Raw genomic sequence first — 8145 nt, 5'->3', positions numbered from 1 at the left:
ATCCCCGGGTCTAGTCGCTGCAGCTCACATTGCAGAGTCAGTGGCACTCGCAGGCACTGAACACCTGCTGTGAAGCTGCACTGCAGGACACTGGCCAGAGTTGGCTTCTCTGCTTCCACTTGTGCCAGAATGGACTTAAGTCATTTCCCAAGAGTTATGCTCTTGGGTGGGTGTTTCTAATTGACATGGCCGAGGTCATGACCCTGAGTCTTGGCTCCAGGGGAAGGGCACAGCAAATATTGAGCCCTTGCTATGAATCAGGCCCTCTTCCAGGTGCTAGAAATAAAAGCAAGCAGAGTGGGTACGACCACCTCTACTCACCCAACTTCCATTCCAGACCAGGGAGACAGTTAACCGTCAGATACACAGTGAATCAGAAAGCTTGCCAAATGGTGCTTTGTGCTCTGGAGAAAAATAAAGTTGGGTTTGAAGATGGGGACCTGTGTAAGTTGTTCAGGGAGGTCTTAATTGATAGGGTGACAAGTCAACAGAGTCAAATGATGTGCATGCAAATACTGGGTGGGGCAATGCCCATGTTTTCAACTAGAGAAACCTTAGCTCCATTCCCAGCCATTTACTGTCCTTCCAGCTCTAGGAGGGTAAAGATGGAGTTCTGGGACCACAGTTTCCAGCACCCAATGAAACTGATGGAACGGTTCTCTTATGGCCCAACTTTTACTCTCTGCAATGACAGCAGTGACTGGCTATCTGACCATGCATACAGGAATGGGGGGGGGGGCGGCAGGCAGGAATTTGAGAAATTGTCAGGACCAATAAAAGAGGGTGCAGATGAGAGAGTGCCATGTGAAGATACCTGCTCCTATGGATTGTGACACTGTACACGGGTACTCTAAAGCAGAGATTTCAAAACTTTTACTGTGTACCCACTTCAGTAAAAATATTGTGTCTCCCCATAGGTATTTTTGTTATTTTAAAATCATATACATGTACTACTGAACCAATATAGTGCATGCATTAGAAAGCATGCACAAAATAGAAATGAAGAATATTTTTAAAGAAACAATATTTTGAAAATATTTCATTTATTAACAGTAAAAAAAGTCCTAATTTCTCTCATTGAAGAAAGATCATTGTTCATTTTATTGAAAACAATGTATTTCAATGTTTTATTATTTTGAAAAATCCTTGTTTAACACATTATTTTGGGCAACAAATCACACAGTGATAAACATTTCTAAATATCCATTTTCAAACTTCTTCATAGCATGAGTTTTTTTTTTTTTTCAAAATGGTAGTTAATGTCTCACAGCTACAAAAAAAAAAAAAAATCACTTTCAACTTAAAGAGACCCAATAAGTATGTTTACTTCTTTCCAAATATCAGCTAAGCAGCTATGTCAGATTTGTGAGAAAATGAGAAACCAAGCAGGAAGGAATCCAGTGCAGGGCATTTAGATACCTATGGCACTATCAAAGGGCTGCTGAAGGCGGGAGTTAGGACAGGTTTATAGCCACACCACAGTTCAGAGTATAGGAGGCTGGTTGTTGGTTGGTGTTACCCAGATCAGCAAATGCAGGAAACCTGGTAATTGGTCTCAGTGGCCAGTGTTCTTAGGCACTGATAGACCACTTGCTGGCTACTGCAGAACTTGTAATTATGTCTACCATGGCATCCACATTCCCTAGCTGCTGCCAAATTTAGAATACCACTTTCTCCTCCACCCAGGAGACCTGCATAAATATGCTGACAGAAAGAACTTACATCCAGAAACTTGAAGGCAAAGATATTTGTGAAAATTTCTATAGTTCTAGTTCCTGTAATATGGAGAGTAACCGATAAGGACGTGGGAATGAAAGCTGGTTGTAAAAACTACACAACAGCATACTCCTGATAGCTTCTTGTCATCAAAGGAAAGATCAGCAAATGAGCAATGTTTGTCTCTTTTGTGAAAGAAAACTAGTGATTAATGTTTACCTTGGACAGTTTTCTATAGGAGAATTTCATGGCCACTCCCCATTACATACTACTTTCTGATATTTAAAGGTCTTACTTTTCATCAAATCAACTCCACTGATAACATCCTGAAGTGTATAAACTACAGAATATTATGGTACTCAGAGGAAAATGTGACTGTTGACAAGCAAACTGGACCTGCTAGAGGCAAGTAGAGACAAGCTGTCCCTTCCCAGACAACCGCCACTTAGGAACCTCCTGGGAGACTTCTTCCTTTCCTGCAGGAAATTAAAGGGTGGGTCACACAGCTTTTCCAGAATATGGCAGGACAATCTTCTTTGGTTTTAATAAGATCCAATTAGCATACCATTAAAACTCCAAACTTTATTTGATGAGACTTCTCCAACTGCCTGCTAGCTCAGGCAGCCGCCCACTGAGTCATGGGCTGTGGGCATGGGCAGGCAGCATGACCTGGGGCTCTCCTCAGTGCAACCTTGCATCCAGCAAGCTGAGGTACAGAGAGAAACACCTTGATTTTCTCATGAGTGGCCTACAAATCAGCTGTAAGCATATATTCTTTCCTAGGCATGGATGAAATTGATAGCTTTTCTAGTCTCTTTTCAGTAACACTTAAGAGATTTGTGGTTTTTATTCTTATCATTACTTTATGAATAGGTCTCTTTTTCTATGTACCAGCAAGTCCCATCCAATGTCAAATTAACACTTCAAATGTGATTTAATTTAAAATTTCTCTCCTCCTCCAGCCAGGAGGTCTGTGGAAGAAGGAGCACGGCCAGCATTGTTTCTGTTCCTGGCACTCCTGCTCCCCACTGGCTAGCTGTGGTTCTGGGCCTGTTCCCAGGGAAGCAGGGGAAGGACGCAGAGGACAGGTCTCCCTTGACTAGTAGAATCTTACACTGGTGTGTCATCTGGGAGTGGCAGATCTTAAATGTTGCTGTTTCTCTGGTAGAGCTTCCTCGTGGGTTCCTGAGGGCTTCTCCATCTCTGAGAGCTCTGCTCCTTGGAGGCCAGGTTCTCTCTGGCTGGACGCCAGGACTCTTTCCCCAGTGCTTTAGTTTCCAGCAGTCCTCCCCTCCACAGAGGCCATCCAGTCCCTCTGCGCATGTTCCCTTTAGTCGGATACCTTCTTAAAATGGCCAAATAGCCTTCGTTCCTAGAGGACCACATGGGCCTACAAGGAGCCTTGGAGTACAGTCCACAGGCAGCCACTCTGTCTGTCTGCCCAGGAGCTGACCACCTTCAGTTCATCTTGAGACTTCACCATTCCCCAGGCCCCTCAAATGGTCCTCTCGAAGGCCCCCTCATTTGGCATGAGGTGAAGAGAAAGCACCCCATCCCTCTCCTGCTTGGATGATGTCCAGCATCCAGACAACTGCTTCCAGAGGAGTCCTCTCCCATTCTGTGATAGCCTGGAGGTGGATGCCGACCGATCCTTCCCATCAGAGCCAGTGGCCTGCTGCGCAAGCGCTTAGCATGGGCGCTCCGGTGATCTATCGTCTCCTTCCTTTAGAATGTAGAGAAACTTGGCACCTACTGTTTTGTTCTCAGCCTTTGGGGTCTCTGGTGAAACTGACACAGAAAGTCATTTTAGTTAATTAAGTTACCATGGTTAATCTCTCTTCCTTATGGAAGACCTGTTCTTTTTATCCCCCCACATTTTACTTATTGGTACATTATAGTGGTACATGATAATGGGGTTTGTTGTTTCATGCTTGAACATGTACACAATATAATTTTGACCAATATATCACTAAAAGACCTGTTCTTACATTAGGATACCTGATGCACTGTAGGTAATACATGACAATTTGTTTTATGAAATAGGTTGCATGAAGATATTTAAATATAGAATTATTGAATATTTATTATATTCTTATATGAATTATTATCTCTGTACAAAATACATATGGATGTTTGTTTTTGACATTATGGACAATTAGATCTACAGAGAAATCTCTGTCAATTAGAATGCCTTAAAGTGCTGATTGAAACTTTAATGAACAAAAACATTGTTCTAAAGCATGACTGAGCTTTGGAGGAAAGGAGCCAGAAGCCTTTGAGGTCAGCTGAAGGAGGGATGGGCAAGAGACAGCTCCTGTAGCATTTACCTGGAGGACACATGCTGGTCCCTGGGGACCTGGACTGTGCATTGCAATTTGCCTCAAGCTCTCAAAAGGAAAGAGAGCCCCTAGCTTGGTGAGAGGTCAGATTCTAGAAGAGATTTTTCTGTCTCAATCACAGCTTAGGCTGGGTGGCAGGGTGGGAACCTTCTAAACATTCTTAACCCTCAGCACTAACTTCTCATATGCATTTGTGGCTGAAATTCATTCTGACTGTGTGGCCCTGAAATTCTGAGCTGAAAACTGAGTTTGAAGATGTCTTGGGTTGGTAATGTACTTAGGAGCCTGGAAGAAGCAAACTCTTCAAAGGAACATACTTTAAAATCAGGTCTCAAAGGATGCCCATAGCTAAAGTTCCATGGAGCAAGGACAGATCATTAAAAAAAATCACCAACCACACACAGAAACACACCACTGTGATCAAGTTAGTAGAAAACACTAAACTTCAGATTCAGATCCACAGTTTGATTTAGGTCTGATTTTGGTGCCTAGGACTGTGCTTTGGGAAAAAACGTCCTAGACCTTGACCTTGCTCCTTTGCAGACATCACCAGCTAAGAAAGCTGATAAACCCAGGGAAAAACAAGCGTGCAAGTTAAAATAACCAGATATTTTAAGAGTACAACAACAGCTGGGCACAGAGGTGCACACCTGTAATCCCAGTGGCTCAGGAGGCGGAGGCAGGAAGATTGCAAGTTCAAAGTCAGTCTCACAGTCTCAGCAACTTAGCAAGGCGCTAAGCAACTCAATGAGACCCTGTTTCTAATAAAATACAAAATAGGGCTGGGGATGTGGCTCAGTGGTCGAGTGCCCCTGAGTTCAATCCCTGGTATCCTTCCACCAAAAGAAAGAGTACAATCACAATAAGAGACAACAAACTGAACAAACTACTAGACAAACCAGAATGGAAAAGTCAGATTAAGACTCTAAAACAAGCATATAAAGATCTTCAGAAAGATAAGAGGATAATAATGAGGAGCAGGCAGTTATAAAGAACCAAAGGAAAATAATGGGTATGAAATAGGGGATAGCTGACCAAACCCACTAGATTGGATATAAACAAGAATAGCTGGGCTGGGGATGTGGCTCAAGCGGTAGCGCACTCGCCTGGCATGCGTGCGGCCCGGGTTCGATCCTCAGCACCACATACCAACAAAGATGTTGTGTCCGCCGAGAATTAAAAAAAAAAATAAAATAGTTTCACTTTAAAAAAAAAAAGAATAGCTGTATAACTAAAAAATGAATTATAATTTAAATTGGTTAAGGGGATTTCCCCAGAAAGTATTGAGAAATAATGAAATAGATAATATTAAAGAACTGGGCATGGTGGGGTGCATGTCTGTAATCCCAGCAACTTGAGAGGCCAAGGCAGGAGGATCACAAATTCAAGGCCAGCAACTTAGTGAGAACTGGTCTCAAAATAAAAGACTGGGTGGGGATGAACCCATACTAAGGGTTCAATCCTTAGTATGAAAAAAAAATTATATATATATGAAATATGGAGAATAGTAGTATCAATATTTACACAATATTAGTTCCAGGAAGAGAGAAAAATGCATGTAGAAAAGAGTATTTTAAAAAATAATAAGTGAGAATATTTTTAAAAATTTAAGATAAATGCCAGGTGTGGTGGTGCACACCTGTAATCCTAGCGGCTTGGGAGGCTGAGACAGGAGAATTGCAAGTTCAAAGCCAGCCTCAGCAACGGCCAGGCGAGGCGCTAAGCAAGTCAGTGAGACCCTGCCTCTAAACAAAATACAAAATAGGGCTGGGGATGTGGCTAAGTGGTCCAGTGCCCTGAGTTCAATCTCCAGTACTTAAAAAAAAAAAATTAAGATTAAAAAGGACTTCACTTCAAAGGTTTCATGGAGCACCAAAGGAATAGACAAGAAAAAAAATTAAACTTGGATGCATTAAAGTGAAATTTAAGAATATCAAAGACAAAAGAATAAGAATTAGATTAACAGTAGTTTTCCCAACAGAGACACTGGAGACAAAAAAAAAGCAATTAATTTATATTTTAAGTGACAAAGGAACAGAACAATTACATCCAGCTAAACTGTTATTTAATGATGAAGAAGCAAAGATGAAACTTTCAGACATACAAGGTCTTAGAAAGTTCATAGCACAAAAACTTCTCTGGAAACTCCTGGAATGAGTAATTTTATATTAATAAATTAACAACATATTAATGTAAGTCTATTATACTTAATAGACCAAGTACCTAATAGGTACATGAAAAGACACTCAAGACCACTAGTTAATAAGGAAATGTGCGTCAATGAGAAACCTCTTTATATCCATAAGGATAGAATGGATATGATTTTAAAAATGAAAAATAAGTGCTGGTGAGGATGTGGAGAAATTGGAACTCTTACACATTGCTGTGGGAATGTAAAATGGGTCCATTATTGGAGTTTCCTTAAAAACATAAACATAATTACTATTTGGCCCTCGTAAATCCACTTCTAGTTATATACAAGATCATTAAAACACATATCTACACAAAAGCTTGTACACAAATGTTAATAGCAACATTATTCATAACAGCCCACAAGGGAAAACAGCCCAGATGTCTACTGACTGAGGAACTGATAACTGTGACATAGTCATACATTGGAATATTCTTGTCTATTTGGGATTTGTCTATATCTACTGAGATCTATAGACCTATAGATAGATCCCAAATAGTTCAAAGGCTTTTCCCATAGCACCTATCAACACTGGCAGAAAATTTCTTAGAAATTTATTCATTTTTTTATTCTTACCATCTTTTATATATGTGTTACCCAGATTTTGCACTCTATTTGAAAAAGAGAAAAAGAGGAAAAAATTAAATTTGGACACAGTCATATATTTATTGTTCTATTCTGGTCTATTGGGATATAGATATCTGACATCGAATTTAATATTAGGGAGAACATATCATAAAGAAAAATGAGGGATAATCTATTAGTAAGAATAATATTATATCAAAAAATAACTGTATTGAATATATACATGCACAGAAAAATATTCATAGTTCTTAGAAATTAATGAGTAGGAATGAGAAGTTTGAATAATAAGAAAAAGAGGGAAAAGATGCATATAAGCAAAACAGAATGTGAAATCTGGGAAACAAACACAGATATAAAAGAAGGTAAGAACAAAAAATGAGTACATTTCTAAGAAATTTTCTGCAAGTGTTGATTAAGTCCTGTGGTAAAAGCCTTTGAACTAATTCAGCTCTTGCATATGACCAACATCCTCAAATAGGAACAGAACTTTAAAACTTCATAAAAACTTTATAATCAGACATCTGGAATAGCCAGGCCCAGTGGTACACACCTGAATCATAGCAATCAGGAGGCTGGGCAGGAGGACTGCAAGTTTGAAAACAGCTTGAGCAATTTAGTGAGACCCTGTCTCTAAATAAATAAATAAATAGGGCTGGCAATGTAGTTCAGTGGTAGAGTACCCTTGGGTTCAGTCTGCTACTCTGAGGGGGAAAAAATCTAGAATAAACACCATACTTAATGGAAAAACATAAATGAGTAAAGATATAATGTTACCATTAAGTTAAGGAAGAAAGGTACCACTTTTGCCACCACTGTTTAATCTGGTATTAAACACTCAGTCTAGTGGTCTAAGTGAAGAAAAAAAAGTAAGAGAATTAGGAGAGGAGATAAAGCTGTCATTTTGGGTAGACATAATCATCCCCATTGAAAAGCTAATGAAATAATCAGAGGAGTTATCAGACTAAGTTTAGTAAAAATGTTAGATATAAAAACTTTTAAGAATCAACAGCAGAACTGGGTTGTTGTAGCTCAATGGTAGAGTGCTTGCCTAGCATGTGTGAAGCACTGGGTTTGATCCTTAGCACCACATATAAATAATAAAATAAAAGTCCATCAATAATTAAGGGAAAAAAAAAATATATATATATATATATATATATAAATAGAGAGAGAGAGAGAGAGAGAGAGAGAGAGAGAATCTACAGCATCCAGAGTGGTAGAGCACACCTGAAATCACAGCAACTCAGGAGGCTGAGGCAAGAGGATCTCATGTTTGAGACTAGCCTCAGCAATTTAGTGAGACCCTAACAACTT

General features: G+C 39.8%; 1 protein-coding gene across 1 annotated transcript in view; it reads right to left on the bottom strand.

Moving 5' to 3' along the window:
- Positions 1–3218: 3218 nt before the first annotated feature.
- The window catches only part of UBN2 (ubinuclein 2), a 91212-nt gene continuing 86285 nt past the window's right edge, over positions 3219–8145 (bottom strand). The window contains exon 18 of the transcript XR_014021297.1: positions 3219–3504. The gene's annotated coding sequence lies outside the window, so the exon portion shown is untranslated. The remainder of the gene's footprint in view (positions 3505–8145) is intronic.

Source organism: Spermophilus citellus (genome assembly GCF_964194105.1).
Source record: "Spermophilus citellus genome assembly, chromosome: 3".
Lineage (NCBI taxonomy): Eukaryota > Metazoa > Chordata > Mammalia > Rodentia > Sciuridae > Spermophilus > Spermophilus citellus.
Note: the sequence above shows the minus strand (reverse complement) of the source record. Positions and strands in the feature narration are given on the sequence as shown.